Source organism: Acipenser ruthenus, chromosome 9, assembly GCF_902713425.1.
Source record: "Acipenser ruthenus chromosome 9, fAciRut3.2 maternal haplotype, whole genome shotgun sequence".
Taxonomy (NCBI): Eukaryota; Metazoa; Chordata; class Actinopteri; order Acipenseriformes; family Acipenseridae; genus Acipenser; species Acipenser ruthenus.
The window spans coordinates 28,488,907-28,508,141 of NC_081197.1; positions in this window are offsets into that span (position 1 = coordinate 28,488,907).

The window sequence follows — 19,235 nt, forward strand, 5'->3', positions numbered from 1 at the left end:
TCAGTCTTGAACAAAGAAGACTACGCGGCGATCTGATTCAAACATTCAAAATCCTAAAAGGTATAGACAATGTCAACCCGGGGGACTTCTTTGACTTGAAAAAAGAAAAAAGGACCAGGGGTCATAAATGGAGATTAGATAAAGGGGCATTCAGAACAGAAAATAGGAGACACTTTTTTACACAGAGAATTGTGAGGGTCTGGAACCAACTCCCCAGTAATGTTGTTGAAGCTGACACCCTGGGATCCTTCAAGAAGCTGCTTGATGAGATTCTGGGATCAATAAGCTACTAACAACCAAACGAGCAAGATGGGCTGAATGGCCTCCTCTCGTTTGTAAACTTTCTTATGTTCTTATGTTCTTAAGATAAGCAAAAAAGACTGTATAAAATAAATAATACCAGTACTGAGCTATATTGTAATTTTCCAACATGTAGAATATATTTGACTTTATTAATGATTCAATGGAATCAACCAAAATTACACATTTCTCAAATTATACATTTATTTCCAAAAAAATGAAGTGTCACAATTATTGGCACCCTTGTTTTCAGTACTTTGTGCTCCCTCCCCTTGCAAGGAAAACAGCACTGAGTCTTATTCTATAATGTTTAATGAGATTGGAGAACACATTGGGAGGGATCTTAGACCATTCCTCCATACAGAATCTTTCCAGATCCTTGATATCCTTCGGTCTGCGCTTATGGACTGCCCTTTTCAATTGAAACCACAGGTTTTCAATGGGGTTCAAGTCTGGAGACTAAGATGGCCATTGCAAAATGTTGATTTTGTGGTCAATTAACCATTTCTTTGTGGATTTTGATGTGTGCTTGGGGTCATTGTCTTGCTGGAAGATCCACTTGCGGCCAAGTTTCAGCCTCCTGGCAGAAGCAACCAGGTTTTTGGCTAAAATGTCCTGGTACTGGGTAGAGTTCATGATGCCGTTGACCTTAACAAGGGCCCCAGGACCAGTGGAAGCAAAACAGCCCCATAACATCAAAGATCCACCACCATATTTTACAGTAGGTATGAGGTTATTTTCTGCACACGCATCCTTCTTTTGAAGCCAAACCCACCGCTGGTGTGTGTGGCCAAAAAGCTCTATTTTTGTCTCATCTGACCATAGTACCCGGTTCCAATCGAAGTGCCAATGCCGTTTAGCAAACTCCAGGCGCTTACATTTGTTGGTTGCTCTCAATAAAGGTTTTTTTTCTGGCAACCCTTCCAAATAGCCTATTGGCATGAAGGTGGCGTCTAATTGTAGATTTGGAAACTTGATGACCCCAAGATGCAACCAAGTTCTGTAATTCTCCAACTGTGGCCCTTGGATTTCCCTTTGCCTCCCGAACCATCTGCCTCACTGTGCGTGGGGGCAAGATACACTTGCGTCCTCTATCAGACAAGTTTACCACTGTTGCCCTAATAGTGGTAAGTGGTATATTTATATATATATATATATATAGCACTGTGACAGAGATCGAATGGTGCTTGGTGTTAGATCTCCCTCTCGACCTGTGAGGGCACTGTGTAACGGGAACAGAGTACCCTTAACTAAATGGCACGACAATTTATTCCGCAGTGTAGGTGGAAGTTGGTCATTTAGGAAAGGTTAGTGTTTTGTTAACTGTCGTCTGCTTTTAATAGACTACCAGTTGCACGATCCGGAGCTGTAGCGAAAGCCAGCATAAACTCGGACATCACTTTCATCCCTGAATTTCACGGAGAACTGTATTACACCACTTGCACGTATTCACCATCACTAAGAACTGTGTTTGTGTTTTGTGTTTAGTGTTGGTGTGTAAAACTGGACTTTTTGGTTACAGGTCAAACCCGGGGAATTACAAATACTGAGTGATACACGCCGCTGTATCACTCCAACATTATTATTTACAGGTGTTTGCCATAAGGCTCTGGACATTGTTAATTAAATCAATAAACACCCTTGCACCTGGAAATCATTGTCTGTCTGTTTTATATTCGCTCTGCACTACACTCACCTGTATTCACTCACCACTTTGCCACATGTGGTTGTCAGAAGAGGGATGGATTACACAGCACTGTCGGTGCTGCTGGAGCAGCTGGACAGCAGACGGGAGGCTGAGGAAAGACGGAGAGAGGAGAGGTACACGGCGCTAATTGAGATGGTCGGACTAGTAGCACAAACAGCAGCGGCACCCGTCATGGCGGCCCCAAAAGCGAGGACTCACAAGATGACGATGGAGGATGACACAGAAGCCTACTTGGTGGCATTTGAGCAGTTGGCTAACACCGCGTCATGACCCCGAGAGTTCTGGGCAAGCCAATTGGGACCCTGCCTGATTGGAGAGGCACAGGCAGCTTACCAGGCTATGTCGGATGATGACGTCGCTCAATATGACCTGGTGAAGCTAGCCATCCTCCGCCATCTGAATATTACGGAGGAAACCCACCTGAGTGAGGCTCAGGGAGTACAAGAGGTCCCCGAATACACACCCCAGTGTGGTGGTGCAACAGCTCTGTGACCCCATGGTACACTGGCTCACCCCGGCACTGAAAACAAGTGCACAGTGAGGCCATTGTTATCGAGCAGTTTTGCCATGTGGTCGGTGCCGAGACCCAGGCGTGGATACGGTGCCACAACCCCAACACCCTGGACCAGGCCTGATGTCAGCCCAGTCCGGGCTACTCACCGCTCCAACACTGCTGAGCATCCGAGCACCACCCCCTCTCTCTGCACCTCCACCCCCACCACTGGGATGGCTCAACGACCTTCTAGACCGCCGGCCCCAATGATAAACCTTGCCTCTCCTCCATGGAGACCAAGGTTGACCCCCAGCTGGGGTAGAGGTGCTGCCCCCTCCCCATTGCCATACCAGCAGCGGGACAGATATCTAACCTCTGTGCCCTCCTTTCCCCCTACCTGTTTTAGGTGCCACCAGCCGGGTCATCAGGCCAAGTCATGCCCATCTGTAATGGAGTGTGACGTGGCCGTATGCAATCTGGCATCAGAAGTGGGTAAACGAGGGGAAAATGGTCAGGAGGGGTCTTGTATTGTTAAAGTAATTTTGGGAAATGTGAAAACTCATGCATTAGTGGACACAGGGTGTGGTCAGACCTTAATTAGAACGTCTCTCTTGGGCGGTGTGTTGTGGCAGCCACAAGGTCAGGTGGCTATCTCATGTATCCATGGAGACACGGCAACATACCCCACAGTCAAAGTATATTTATTGGTCAGTCCGATCACCTGATAGTGGGGGTGGCGGAAAGGTTACCACACCCAATTATTCTGGGTAGAGACTTGGTGAAATTAATGGCAGTCCCGACCGCACACGTAAACGTGGCAGAGAAAGACTAAAGGGAAATGATTGGTAATGTGTTTCCCTTTCAAACTGAAATGTTTTCTCCCCTGTTCCGCATGAGAAAAACAAATAAAGAGAGAAGGATGCGGAAATGGGAGGGAGCATTAATGAGACAAGGCTGGGGGCTGGCGGGAGCCTGCTACAATGGTAACAAACGCCAGTCAAAGGGGGTCAGAACGCAGTGTGACCAAGAGGGCGAGGTTACTGGGCCATCAAGGGCAGATGTTACTCCCGCCCCTCTCAATATACCGGACATGTGGCACTCAAGTGCAGACATAGTGTGGAGCCAAAATAAAGACCCCTCACTAGTGCACACTGGGCGCTAGTATTTCCATATTTCATTATCAAGGGGAAATTACTATATAAGGTAAACCTTGCCACGGGCACAGGACAGCCTGTAACACAATTATTGGTTCCCCCGTCTTGTCGACTGGAGGTCATGAGGCTGGTGCATGATACCCCTTTTGCAGGGCACCTCGGAACTGACAAGACAAGGGAGCAAATATTGGCTCGATTTTATTGGGTAGGACTTCATAAAGATGTGTCGAAATATGTAGCCAAATGCCCAGACTACCATGGAGTAGCGCCGGGTTGAGTGCGCCCCGCCCCTTTGGTCCCACTGCCGATTATTTCCACCCCCTTTGAACGCATTGCAATAGACATAGTCGGCCCATTGCTACCTTCTGACTCCGGGTATACGCATATATTAGTGGTGGCAGATTACGCAACACGATACCCGGAGGCAGTTACATTAAGGTCCACTATTGCTGCTGCGATAGCCAAAGAGCTAGTGCAGATTATGGCTAGAGTAGGCATCCCCAAGGAGATCTTGACTGATCATGGAACTAACTTCTTGTCTAATACGTTACAGCAAGTATACAAAATATTAAAAATACGTCCCATCAGGACATCTGTTTATCATCCACAGACGGACGGTTTGGGGGGACGTTTTAATCAGACCTTGAAGGCGATGCTGAGACGATTTGTGAATCAGGAGCAAAAACATTGGGCGTCGCTTCTCCCCTACCTCCTTTTTGCAGTGAGAGAGGTGCCGCAGAGTTCGACAGGGTTCTCCCCCTTCGACCTTTTATACGCCCGACAGCCTCACGGCATTCTCGATCTATTGAGAGAGGGGAGGGAAGAGCACAAAGGCTCGTCCAAAAATGTAGTGCAGCATGTGCTCCTACTTAGAGATCACCTAGATTTGGTCAGTCGTTTGGCCCAGGACAATCTCAAATCGGCTCAGCACTGACAACAGCAGCATTACAATCAAAATGCATTAATTTGAACTTTTCGACCTGGAGCCAAGGTAATGCTGCTGCTTCCCTCCTCAGAATCAAAACTATGTGCTAATTGGCAGGGGCCATATGAAGTGATTTGGGCTATAGGAAAGGTGAATTATGAAATTAGACAGCTCGATCGCCGTAATGAAAAATAAATTTATCAGGCAAGGGAGGCCTTATTTATAGCCCCAGGCAATATAGAGGATGATATGGGCCCCGAGTTAGAGACCTCTAGCACAAAGGACATTCCGATGGGGGAACAGTTACTTCCTGATCAGCAACAGGAGCTGCGTATGTAAATTGAGGAATTCAACTATGTTTTTTCTGACGTGCCCGATAGAACTAACCTTGCTGAATATGCCATTGTCTCTCCCCCAGGTGTCACAGTGCGAGAGAGACCTTATCGGATTCCAGAAAGTTGACAAGGTGGTGTTCGCAAAGAGGTATGGGACATGCTCGAACTTGGGGTGATTGAGCCTTCCAGGAGCGAGTGGTGCAGTCCAATTGTGATAGTGGCCAAAAAGGACGGCACCAACCGCTTCTGCGTTGATTTCCGCAAGGTAAACACTATTGCCAAGTTTGATGTGTATCCCATGCCTCGGACAAGCTTCTATACAGACTGGGGATAGCAAGGTTTATTTCCACTCTGGATCTGACGAAGGGATATTGGCAGATCCCGTTAACTCCTAGTTCTAGAGAGAAAACAGCATTTTCAACACCAGAGGGGCTGTTTCATTTCACAACCATGCCGTTTGGGCTACATGGTGTGCCCGCTGCCTTCCAGAGACTGATGGATCAGGTTTTACATCCACATCGTGAATATGCGGCAGTGTATATTGATGATGTGTTGATTTACAGTTCGACCTCACAACTGTCCTTCAGTCTCTAAGGGCAGCCCGGCTGACAGCTAACTTGCGAAAATGTGCGTTTGCCAAAAAAGAGACACAATACTTGGAATTTATAATGGGCAATGGCAGGGTGAAACCTGTTGTCACCAAGGTCCAGGCCTTGTTGGACGCGGCAATCCCCAAAACCAAGGCTCAGGTGAGGTCTCTACTGGGGTTAGCCGGTTATTACCGCCGCTTTATCCCCAGTATGCCACAGTGGATAATCCCTTAGTTGACCTCACCAGGAAGAGCGCACCAAATCAATTAAGTGGTCAGAAGAATGTCAGGGGGCATTTGATATTGTTAAGCAGAGACTTTGCCAGGCCCCCCCTCTCATCACTCCAGACTTCACCAAGAGTTTCATCCTCCACACCTATGTGTCGGATGTCGGTTTGGGTGCAGTCCTTTCCCAAATGGTAGATGGAGTAGAACATCCCATTCTGTATATAAGTAAAAAGATGCTCCCCCGGGAGCACAACTACTCTGTTGTCGAAAAAGAGTGTTTGGCCATCAAATGGGCTACTCACTCTTTGAGGTACTACCTGCTGGGGCACTCATTTGATCTCGTCACTGACCACGCTCCACTAAAGTGGTTAAGCACAATGAAGGACAGCAATGCCCGGATAACTCAGTGGTATCTGGCATTGCAGCCCTTCATGTACCACATGGTACACCGTGCGGGGAAAGACCACCAAAATGCGGATTATTTTTCCCGGGAGGGGGGAGTAATGGGAAAGGTAGATTTAGCCGAGTGTTCCTTCAGTGGGATATGTGACAGAGATCAAATGGTGAATGTTGTTAGATCTCCCTCTCGACCTGTAAGGGCACTGTGTAACGGGAACAGAGTACCCTTAACTAAATGGCACAACAATTTATTCCGTAGGGTAGGTGGAAGTTGGTCATTTAGGAAAGGGGTGCACCTATGGTATCTAAACTCAATGACCCAGACGGTAAATGGTGTGGCATCCGAGGATTGAAGGAGCGGATGCGCTCGTTAACCTAGGGGTCATGAGTCAGGATATAAATAGGGGACTTAGCGTACGTGATCTGTTCCTTGGTAAATGGATAGTGTTGAAAACCTACAAGGAGTCTGTGTGCTGTTTTGTGAACCGTGAGTTTTGTCTTGTGTTTGTTAGTGTTTTGTTAACTGTCGTCTGTTTTTTAATAGACTACCAGTTGCATGATCCAGAGCTGTAGCGAAAGCCAGCATAAACCCGGACATCACTTTCACCCCTGCATTTCACGGAGAACTGTATTACACCACTTGCATGTATTCACTATCACTAAGAACTGTGTTTGTATTTTGTGTTTAGTGTTGGTGTGTGTGGCAATGTGCCCCGCCCCTGTGTGCATGTGTGTGTTATATGTTGTATGTTACGTGTTGTGTGTAAATGTTGGTGTATAGTCATTGGTACACGGGATATAAACGGGTCTGTGTAACACGAGTATTTAAATTGTATAATTATATTTAGGCACGGGATTGCACTATCACTTCACGTGCATTTAAAGTATAGTATGTGAGCACGGGGTTGCACAGAATTAATTCACGTGCTGGGATTCAAGTGAATAATTAATTAGTAATTGAATCCCAGCACAACAGTATATATAGATGCACATTTCACTCACTCGGGGTTGGGTGTTCGTGAGTGGAGAACGGGAGAGAGAGAGAGGAGATAAGAGGTTAGAAATAACAATTGCTACAGCGTGCTGGAAGTGCCAGCACGGTACTTGTTTAAACGTTCGTCCGCTTGTTTTGTGTGTTAGTGCGTTTTGTTTATATATTTATTTTGGCGTAAGTGCCGTGTCCTGTTTTGTGTTCTGTCTGTTTAAACCTTTTATTTCGTTTAATAAACGCTGAGTGCCACCATTGCACTCAGCATTACTCATCACCACCGTCTGTCTGTGTGTTTCTTCCGGGTCTGACGTGTCACCACTCAGCCAGCCTTGTGACAGTGTGTAAAACTGGACTTTTGGCTACAGGTCAAACTTGGGTAATTACAAATACCGAGTGATACATGCCGCTGTATCACTCCAACATTATTATTTACAGGTGTTTACCATAAGGCTCTGGACATTGTTAATTAAATCAACAAACACCTTTGCACCTGGAAATCATTGTCTGTCTGTTTTGTATCCACTCTGCATTGCACTCACCTTTACTCACTCACCACTTTGCCACAAGCACATATTTAGAAAAAAAGTTCTACTTTGAAATGATGTGTTTATAAATGTACCCGGTTCTACATTATCGTTATGGGGGCGGGGGGGACAAACTGCAATTTCTAGGCACCTGGCCTGAAAGTCATAGTTAAATCAACCCCTGCTGGAAAAACCTGATCTCATAAAACTACTCAAATGATGTATAAAACAATGCATAAAAAAGTTATAATTACCTTGTTCTGTCCTTATGTTGTCTTCATGACACTGCATATTTTCGATCATGATTTTCGGTAGAAATCCGGGCCCGTGTCTATGCAGTACTGTTGGGTGAAAGCATCAACAGTCCACAGGGCAGAATTTGAGGAAGGTAATCGTACTGGTGTGTTTTACAGCAGCAGGTTATCGCTGTGTACTTTATTTGGTGAAAGGATTTCATCAGAAGAAACAGCAGCATGTTCTTCAGAGCTATGATCAATGTAGGCTGGACCCGTCGCCGTACTAGTAACATCAATTACACACTCATCATCATTACTAGTACGACTAGTCGTATTAGTATCATCACCGGGAGTCTCTGTACTGTTATTAATGAAGTAACTGGTTATGCAACGCAGTTTTGCATTCTGATCTTCAACTTCTGCTATATGCCTCCGTTTTTGAGCGGCACTTAAATTTTTTCATCATTATTTTCTTTATCGCTTGGACTTGTTTGTTCGTTCTCCTATATTTATAGTCTCCCACTCTGCACCTCACCCGCGCCTGCAGCAGACAGCAGTGCATGCATACACACACCCCTACACCGCTGACAGTGTGACGCCAATACCTTACCGTAAAAGACTGCAGTGCGGAAATAAAATGCAAACTACAACACCATGACAACATTATTGTGTGGCACTTAAAATATTATACACTTTTTAAATAGTTTGTTTTTAAAAATGTAGCACCAAGTTCTTAATATATACACACATTCTCTATTGAAATGTGTCGCGATTCGCAATGTGTATACTCAAAAAAAATATATGTATGTAGTTGTTATGGGACCCCTCCGAGTGTGGGCCTGGCGCCACGGATCCATTGGCGCCATTGTAAACCCAGCTCTGGCCAGAGGTAGTACAACACCAGACTGAACACAGTGTAAATGTTAAATGAACTCAGGGACACAACAAAAGTTGGTTGTATCTTAGCACGTTTCCATGAATCACATAACCCAGCTACGTACTCGATTTGCCTTCCCACACCTCCATTTTCATGTTTTTAAATTACTCATTTTGGCTCCCATTTCGGGAGGAAATTACATTACTAAATGTCAATCAAAAATGTTATAGGGGGCGGGAACATACCGTATAACGGGACATTTTGGCTGGTATTAAAGTCAGTGGATTTGCTACCTTGGGGGATATTGATGCGATGCAGTTTTGCATATTTTTAATTCCAAAAAGATTCAAATAAATATTTACTTAATGAAATCTGTCTGCTAAAACATCATCTCATTTACAGTAACTTGTTATACTAGCATCTACAATGTCACTGCTGCAACTTGGAGAACAACAACGAAGGCCTTCTAATCAGTTAGACGAGCAAGCACTGGTAAAATCAGCTCTGTTTTATACGGTGCAGAATTTATTTAGTTTTGTTGATGGACTTTGCGATACCTGCACGGTGTGTGTCTTTAGTAATATCTAAAATGTATCGACAATAACAGTCACCCATTCTGTTACAGGCTTTCTAACAAGTGTGGCATAAACTAAACCCTTGTAAAGAAAAGAAAAACAACTGAAAAATGCTTAACATAAAAAAAGAACTGTCCTACTACAGTAACAGGCGCAGTTTACAGTGTCTCTGGGTTTCTGATCACATCAGATCAATTCCAGACTCCTTTGATGGAAATGTCCGGTCTACTTTGAATGTTTTCAAGCAAATTGGCTTCATCACTGCCATTCTCATATCCACTTTGACATCCAACACATTACTTCCCTTGTCCAGCGTTTCTTTCCCTGTTCTGCATACCAGTCTGCCAAAGGTATATGTACTGCATGAAACAAATGTGAAAGAATATCTAGATGGATTTATCTTTAAAATGATTGACAATTTGACTGTAATACCTTCTGTATTAGACTTTATTAGAAGCATGTTTAGTGCTAATGCACATTCATTGGATCAGTTGTGGATTATTTGGCAAAATAAGAGAATACTTGTCTTAAGTATAGTGTTACTGATCTGCAGAAAATAAGCAATTTAACTTTAGCAAAGGTCACAAATTCTAAAATGAAAACTTTCAGGAAAATGAATTTGCAGAATTTAGATAAGAAGTTAGACTGTAGCAATTTGGCTGTGAACCAACTTCAGAAACATCCAATGCAATAAAACATTTAGTAACCTAATCTGGTAGGCTTGCCCATCTAAAACGAATCTGTACTGCTGCAGAGAGCATTGTTTTAGACACATTTTAAATAAATAAATAAATAAATACATAAATACAAACATACATATGACATCAGAAGTGTTTACTGAGATATATGTTTTAAGAAAAAGTATTCACTTAATAGATTCTAAAATGGGTGCATGTTATATTCTGAAATTTACAGTTGACTTTATAATCCTGTCTCATTTTCTTTTATATTATTTACTAACTGGTATAGTGTAATAAAGATTACTCTAAACAAATCTTTAAAGGCACGCTGTGGTTTTGGGCCTAATCCTCTATTTTACTTGCAAGGTATATTCAATTAGCAGTGCCTGCTTGCAGAGAGAACATTACACGTGGCCAGCATTAGTAAAAATGAGCCAAACTGACATCTATAACGGTGATGCTGTCAGTATGGCTACTGCACAGTTATAATTACATGATTATCAGTATGCTCATTTCGAAAAACTAGAAATAAACACAAAAAAAGATTAATTTAAGTGAGCATAAGTTCTTATTGTTGTTTTTTTTTTTTTTTTTTGCTGTTTTTTAAGATTTGCAGATGTTTCTTTACTTAAAAGTACAACTACAATGAAAAAGCGTCAACTCTAAACCACAAAATTGTGTCTGGAGCTTGACATGAAAAGACTGTCAAGAAATGTTAAAACAATACACATTAATGTATTTACTTAAGCATTACATAATAAGCCAGATTTCACTGAAGTTTGAAAGAAGTGTTTTTGCGAACAGTTGGACTGGCACGCCTTTTATTCCTCCTCATTCTACAAAGCCTTGTAAAAAATGTGCCGACAGGCCTGTTTTTAACTACCTTTTTGAGCTGTGTAGTTTTTACTCTAGAACCTGATGGATTTTTTTTTTTTGTTCCTGGGTATTAAGTGTTATTTCCTAATTGCTTATGCCTCAAAAGTATAGAAAATGGCTATTATTCCCCACAAACTTTGCTTTTGTGACCAGGACAGTGATATTTTGAAATTTACCTATTTTCCAGAACATTCCAGATAGATTCAGTGCTGAGTAAACTTGGAGTAACTTCTAGAACTTTCTAGAACTTTCCAGTAATATAAATAGTAGTATAAATACAGGGGCCTTAAGCCCACCAGTTCAGTTTAGTTCCAGCTGCCTAAGTGGATACATATCTGCATTTTTCTGAGATGGCATCAAGAGGCTGCAAGCATCCGGCAGACGCATTTTGCTATGTCTGCGGCCAATTTATCAAGACAAGAGCGAAAAAGTACTCCGTGGAAGCATCTGCTAAGATGTGTGAGGCCTACAAGGCATATTTCGGCATGCCTGTCGGTGATCAAGACAAACCCTGGGCACCTCATTTCACCTGCAAGCACTGCAAAAAAACTCTGGAAGGTAAGATGGACAATTGTTGCTCGGAATTTTATGTTATAAAATTTGTTAAAAAATTTTAAATTGTAAAAGTTTTTAATTTTAAAATGTTTTACAATTTTCAATGTTATTGAAAAAATATATCATATATGAAAAATGTTGCGAGAATCTCTTACACATTAGTCATGGGTGAAATAAATGTATTTTTGTAGGATGGTACAGAGGGGAAAAGAGAGCCATGAAGTTCGCTATCCCAAGAATTTGGCGGGAACCCACTGACCACTCAAGCAACTGCTACTTCTGCATGGTGGACCCTTCCAAACGTCGGACTATCAAGAATGCACCTGCTATCACGTATCCGGACCTTCCTTCATCCATCGCCCCGGTGCCACACTGCCATGAGCTCCCCGTACCCACTCCTCCGGAGAGAGAGCAGCCGTCTTTAGAAGAGAGCAGCAAGTCAGAGAGCGAGGAAGACGTTGTAGATCCAGATGACAATTTCAGAGGTGGAGCTGAGGAGAGAAACCCATGCTACCCCAACCAAAAAGACCTCAACGACTTGATTAGAGATCTTGGTCTCACCAAGTCCAATGCCGAGCTTTTGACGTCTAGGCTCAAGCAGTGGAACTTGTTGGATGAAAGTGTGCAAGTCGCAGACCAGAGGAAGCGTCACCAACCTTTTTCCAGCTTCTTCACCCGTCAAGATGGGCTCTGCTTCTGCCACAATGTGACCAGTCTGTTCGAGGCAATCGGAATCGCCTGTAACCAGAATGAGTGGCACCTCTTCATTGACAGCTCATCCAGGAGCCTCAAAGCCGTGCTGCTCCATAATGGTAACAAGTACCCGTCTCTTCCCCTGGCTCACTCGGTGCACCTCAAAGAGGATTACAACAGCATCAAGACCTTGCTGGACGCCTTGAAGTATGATGAGTACGGCTGGGAGGTCATAGGAGACTTCAAAATGGTGGCATTCCTGATGGGTCTCCAAGGCGGTTTTATCAAGTTTCCCTGCTATCTTTGCCTTTGGGACAGCAGGGACACCAAGGCGCACTACCACAGGCGGGACTGGCCACAGCGGACCGAGTTCTCTGTGGGGAGGAACAACGTCAAGTGGGAGCCACTGGTGGACCCCCAGAAGGTGCTGATGCCACCACTGCACATCAAATTGGGCCTTATGAAACAATTTGTCAGAGCTCTAGATAAGGAGTCGGCAGCCTTCAAGTACCTTCAAGACTTCTTCCCTAAGCTGTCTGAGGCAAAGGTCAAAGCCGGTGTCTTCGTCGAACCACAGATAAAGAAGATCCTGGAGTGCAATGAATTCCCCAAGAAGCTCACTAGTAAGGAGAAAGCGGCTTGAAACAGCTTTGTCGCAGTGATTCGGGGCTTCCTGGGCAATCACAAGGCCGTAAACTATGTGGAGCTGGTTAAGACTCTGGTGAAGAACTACGGCACAATGGGCTGTAGGATGTCCCTCAAAGTCCATATCCTTGATGCTCATCTTGATAAATTCAAGGAGAACATGGGAGCGTACTCGGAGGAGCAAGGTGAGCGCTTCCACCAGGATATACTGGACTTTGAACGCCGCTACCAAGGACAGTATAACGAGAACATGATGGGAGACTACATTTGGGGGCTGATTCGTGAAAGTGATTTACAGTATAATCGTAAATCTCAAAAAACTACTCACTTCTAAATCTTTTGTAGTCATTTTTGTATTACTTTAGTATAAATACATGTTAATTTGGATTCATATGTTGTTTTTTTCTGACTTTATGTGAACGAAAAGACACAAATTCGCCCGTTTTCTCATTGGAAATTTCAAAATATCACTGTCCTGGTCACAAAAGCAAAGTTTGTGGGGAATAATAGCCATTTTCTATACTTTTGAGGCATAAGCAATTAGGAAATAACACTTACTACCCAGGAACAAAAATTGTGTTACATAGTGTTATTTTAGTAACACATTTCAATGAGGTAGTTGGACAATGTATTTTCCATCTTCAAATTCTGACAGAACTCCCAACTTGGAGTAATCTAGTCATACATGGAGCTCTACTCAGAGCCTAATAGGCCTGTTCATGTTCTTGTTGAGCCCCCTGTCTGACCCTTTCTTCCTTTTGCTGACTCATTTCATGCAACAGTGTATTAATTAAGCAATAAGGCACGAGAGGGCATGAGTTGTGCTGGATATTGTGACTTCTTGCTGCGTTGGCCTGCAACCAAAATATTAAAATATCCAGTTAAAAATTCATGAAGAGTCGTTTCACAAGACGATGGCTGATACCAACTAAAAGGAGGAACATACAACTGAATATCTGACAACTGGATCCGACCGAAGTTACAGAAAATGACTGGTATGTACTACAAAAACAAAAAAACTGGTTCATAGTGAAAATTAATATAAACTGGAAGATATGACAAGACTCCTTGTTGTCTTCAGTATCTTCCATGACAGCAGGTAGTTTGACAGATGTTTTCTTTAATTTTGTATGGTGCAGTGATATTTGGTTAAGCATAGGTGCAGTGATTTACCTTTGTTCCTAAGACATTGTGCTGGATAGTGTAATGGCTTGGAACACTGAAGGACTATGCAGCATTCTAACACTCCATTTTATAAAGTATATTTCAATAGGTACTCCCAGAAACAATAGTGTCACATAGAAACTAGGTGCATAATGTGTACCTTATCTTAAATAAACATGTGTCTTCTGTAGTTTTTGTTTAACTTCTCGCTAATAATATTAAAATGTTGAAATATTGTAATTAGTGAAATTTAAATTCCAGTGATTTGCAGAAATAAAACTGTAAGGGTTGATAAAATAAAATACAACTGGTTTCACAAAGCATTGTTGCTTGTTACTGGTATTAAAACCTGACAGCCAGTTCATTCATTCATTCAGTCATTCAAAACAGCAATTTCTTAAAATCTTTTGAGCATTAAATCCCCCCAAAAATATCTACAGTGACTAAAGTATTTCAAGGTTTTTTGTACATATTTAATTTTTTTGAAATTTGCAGACAAAGGAAATAGTTTATTTTGTGGCAAACAAAAGAGTAGGTGTACTAAAGTATTGCGGCTGGCAAAAAAGTCGCAAACCAGTTGCAATCAAAACAGAAGTCTAACGTGAAATAGACTAAACATGCGCATTGCTGTTAGCGACTTTTTAGGGAATGCTTTTGAAAGCATGTTTTAAACAGTCACAATTGATGCTGGCATTTCCCAGTCTGCCTTTTCTCATGCTTTGCTAGTTGTGCTAAATGCATTTTTGAGGTGAACACCCAAATACCTATTTTTCCCTAAAAGCAGGGTGTACTTACATGCCTTGAAAACTAATTTCTGTTACATTTCTGGTTTCCCCACATGTTTCGCTAACCCCTCGAGCTTATTTTGAACATCTGTATAGGAAACACACCTATTCTATTAATGTGCAGGTGGTTGTTATTGTGCATAATTTAGCACTGCACCACTGACTAACTTAAATAAAAACTAACCCTATACATTTGGCTTATATAGGCTACTCATGATAATACGAATTAGTGGTATAATGCAAAATATGTTGCTGGTCCCTTGAAATTTGTATTGACAAGAATTGACTGTCCTAACTTGTCAATGCAGCACCATGATCTATTTTGTGTTAATTGTCTAGGACAAGATAATAATAATAATAATAATAATAATAATAATAATAATAATAATAATAATAAAAAACGCTAAACTCATTTTGTTTCAATTTAAAATAATATTTTATTCGCATTGTACACCAATGTGTACAATACAGCAGCATGATTTATTTTGTGTTACCGGTAGCCTGCAGGTTAAAGTAAAAAGGAAGTGTGCTAGGTATTCATTTGATTTCACTACTGTACTGTATAATGTATTGGCATACTGTACAGATTTATATTTTTTCATAATGTAATGTGTAGTAGGTGAGTGTTTGTAACAGAGAGAGAGAGAGAGAGAGAGAGAGAGAGAGTGTGAGTGAGTGAGTGAGTGAGTGAGTGAGTGAGTGTGTGTGTGGGGGGGGGGTTGGGTTTGTTTAAAGCCTGTTTTTGTGTTTGTCTTTTTGGTTGGCCATCGTGCCTTTTTATTTGTGTTTTGTTAATTAAAATATTTTGGTTTCACTGCACTTTCTGTCTCTGAGTCTTCCCTCTGCCGCTATCCTGCCACAGGTGCCTACCCAAAATACATTAATGTCATTTCAGCACAATGATTTATACATTTTAAATACACTGAGCACTATAAATGTATGTGTGCATGATTTTATTGTATTTTTTTAAACCTGACACCTTCTTATTTCGGACAAACATGTTTGGTTTAGCGAGGGGCTACTGTATGATTATGAAAAGCTTTTTGATAGTGTGACAGGGTGACGTTGTGGTGACGTCAGGCCAGAAGCAGGAACAGAAAAACTGACACCAGTGCTGCAGTGAAAAGACGCTGTGCGCTGTTTATTTCAATAATACAAAAAATAAAATAAATATTTTAACAAAAATAAACTACGCTCACAGAGCAAAACAAAAGGTTAAACAAAACAGTCATGAACATAAAATAACCCGGTCCGGCTGGGCAATCACCTTCACGGACCCTATGAGGTACGTTTAGTTTAGTTTAGTTTAGTTTAGTTTAGTTGCTCTCGTTCTCCTACGTTCCTCCTCCGAATTCACCCCCCCCCTCTGAGTTGAGAGTAGGTCTTTTATATTCGTGGCTGGAGCCTTAATTACCTATTAATAAATTACCTTATTAAAGCTCCAACCACATTCCCACGAGAGTTCTAAGGAAGGGGTTTTAACCCCATCCCCACCGACTACATTTACAAGACCGGCTCTTTCGCCGATCTCAAACAGTAAATAATAAAAGACGGACGGTGCTCGACCGCCCGCACATAAACACAATAATAATAACGATAATACAAAACATACAAATAATAATACAGGGGCGGGGTGTACCCTGTCACAGATAGAAACACTTTTTTTTTATTTTTTTATTTGTGGACCCACTATAAAATCTGATGGGATTAAACTGCTTTTCATTCATATTCAAAAAAATGTCTCGCAATGCTAGAGATCTCGGTAAGATGATGCAACAAATATTTAAATTAGTATATTACGGCTCTCTTGATTAAAATATTTTCTCTTAGTACATACGACAAAATGTATACTTTGAGAAATGTTGCAACAGAAAAGCAAATTTGTGGTATGTTTGCGCTGCGACTGGCCCATCTTAGTACATCTACCCCAAAGTGTGTCTCTATGGAATACCCTGCTTAAATTTAGAAGCTGAATCACACAATGTTTCAAATGTAATGCGCAAATTGCCTAAGGCTGTACTTTAAGAGAATATAAATAGCAAAAGTTCCTGTTGAATGACGTTTTCACAAAATGTTGATACAGGTGTATACTGAACGTTTATACAAGAAAATATAATCCATACTAAAATGTAAAATTAATTAATTACATACTGTAATAGCAATGCTGCTGCTGCTTATGGTTCAGTATGCCACTGAGCTTAGCATAACAAAGCAGATAAGGACAGGACCTTGGTTTAATGTGTAATCCTAAAGCAGGAAGCAGGGGCTGCAACATTTCCTTACTCAAGCCCTTTCACAAATAGAGAACAATCTCACTCATTGGATATGTAGTTATCTAAAACACCACCATTAGATGCATTACTATACTATGTTAAGCAAGTTGTACGGACAAAGTGATTCTTCTTTTTAGATACAGTACTGTGACCGAGCTGTTGTTGAGTGGCGTGTGGGTGGTGACGTCACAAACCAGAAACAGAAACCAAAACAAGGAATGGTGGTGGTGGAACACAAAACAAAAAGGCGCGTTGGCCAACAAACAAGTATCGTGCTGGTTTTTAGCCAGCACGTCTAGCAATTGTTTTACTCTCACTCTCCCACAGCCTTACGTCTCTCCTCTGACACTCTCCGCTTTCTGAGTCGAGAGTGGGTCTTTTATATTCTGGCCGAGGGGTTAACTAGCTGTTAATTAATTATCCTATTACCCCTCAGCCATAGTCTGCACGAGTTTAGTAAGGATGTGTGACTGTCAGCTAGTTAAATAAATCACTAGCTGATCAGTCACGGATCCTCACAAGGTTTTTAAAATATGAATATAAAACAATAACAAGTGCGCGGCGCTTCACCGTAATATAAACATATAAATCATAATATAAATTAAATATTAAACAAAGGGGCGGGATACTCCACCACAGGTACTACAAGAAGGTTTTAAATATGATTACATACATCTTTAGCTGACTTGAAAAGATGAGGAAATGGTGTATGGTAACTGCACCACAACCTGCATTAATAAAGAACAATTCACATGTTGCAGGTTATGGTTCACCCTGCAGAGGAGGAACACTTTAAAGAGTTGGTCTATGTTACTCTGGAACTTTGTTTTCCGGAAGGCACATGTTTTAATTAGCAGTCTTGAGCTGTGCTTGTTGAAAGCTGTAACATTCTGATCCATTCGGCAGAAGGCGACACAAGCCTCGGAGTTGTTATCATCATATGATGTGTATGCTTTTGTTGTCAAGAAAGTCTGCTGATCTTCCTATCCCAAAGTCTCTATTAGGATAAGGAATAAAAAGACATTTGACCATTTCATACAATGCAAATTACGATCCTGAGAACCCCTCACTAAATATTAATGAACATTGTGAAGTTAAAAGAGGAAAAGAGCTGATAAGTTTGGGGATTCAATTGTAAATGTCATATTGAAAGATAAAGAGGATTGATGTATTATGGTTTCAAAAATTGGTAACGGTTACCATTTCAGGTATCCAAAATGTATGACTCAGAGATATGCAGATCTTTATAAAAAGTTGAAATTATTCACACTGCACAAAGAATAACAACACTTATGTATTATGTTCATTTACTTCTGGACTTTAATGCTAGGAGCTAGAAGGGTAATACAATCTGTTTTAATAATATTTTCTGATCATTTTAAAATGTCATTTCTTAACTCTATCATTCATTTTAAAAACTCTATTTGCATGGTTCATTTTTTTAAAGAAGATAATGTAGTACATTGCTTTTCCAGTACATGAATTAAAAACACAGACTTAATGTAATCAGTTAAAATCTGACTGGATGGAGGTTGTTTACATTCATCATGTCATTGCCCAAAATCACTCTCAGTCTCGTATGAGTTGGCTGTGTGTGTTAGTTTGATTAGAAGTGTGTAATGACTGTGCTCTAAGATGTACGTTATGAATTAAAATTAGACAAATAAATACAAAATAATGTCTAAAGTTTGTGTTATGTTCAAATAAAGAAACCGAAGATGTTGAACTGCAACAACCTAGGAGTCATCTGAATTTCATGGGTACTGAACAGAGAAAACAAACCTACTGCATAAGCAAGGATGCATAGGCAGGCTGCAACAGTTTATTTATGTCATATGTGTTTTTCAGTTAATATATTATCAAAACATATCACACGCACAAAAAACAGAAAGAATAAATTGATCCATTCTCGGCTTTCATTGTCTTTGACTGGTAGTATTTACAGAAACAAGTGCATTTGGTTTATTTAATCACTATGTGTACCGTTTGTTCAAAGAAAATGTTTTTATCTGTCATCTAAAAAGTTGTTACATGCCTTGCTAAAAAAGTCACGACACACCACTGCTGAGAAGTCATTGATATCAGACTAATGCAAGGCCTAAGATTGTTGTGATGGTCGGTCTGTCCTAATACATAGAACTGTGATAGTCTGGTAGTCTGACTGAATATATAACAAATGTTACATTTCCTGGCATGTCCACATAGCTTTTCTTTTGATATCATAGTTTTT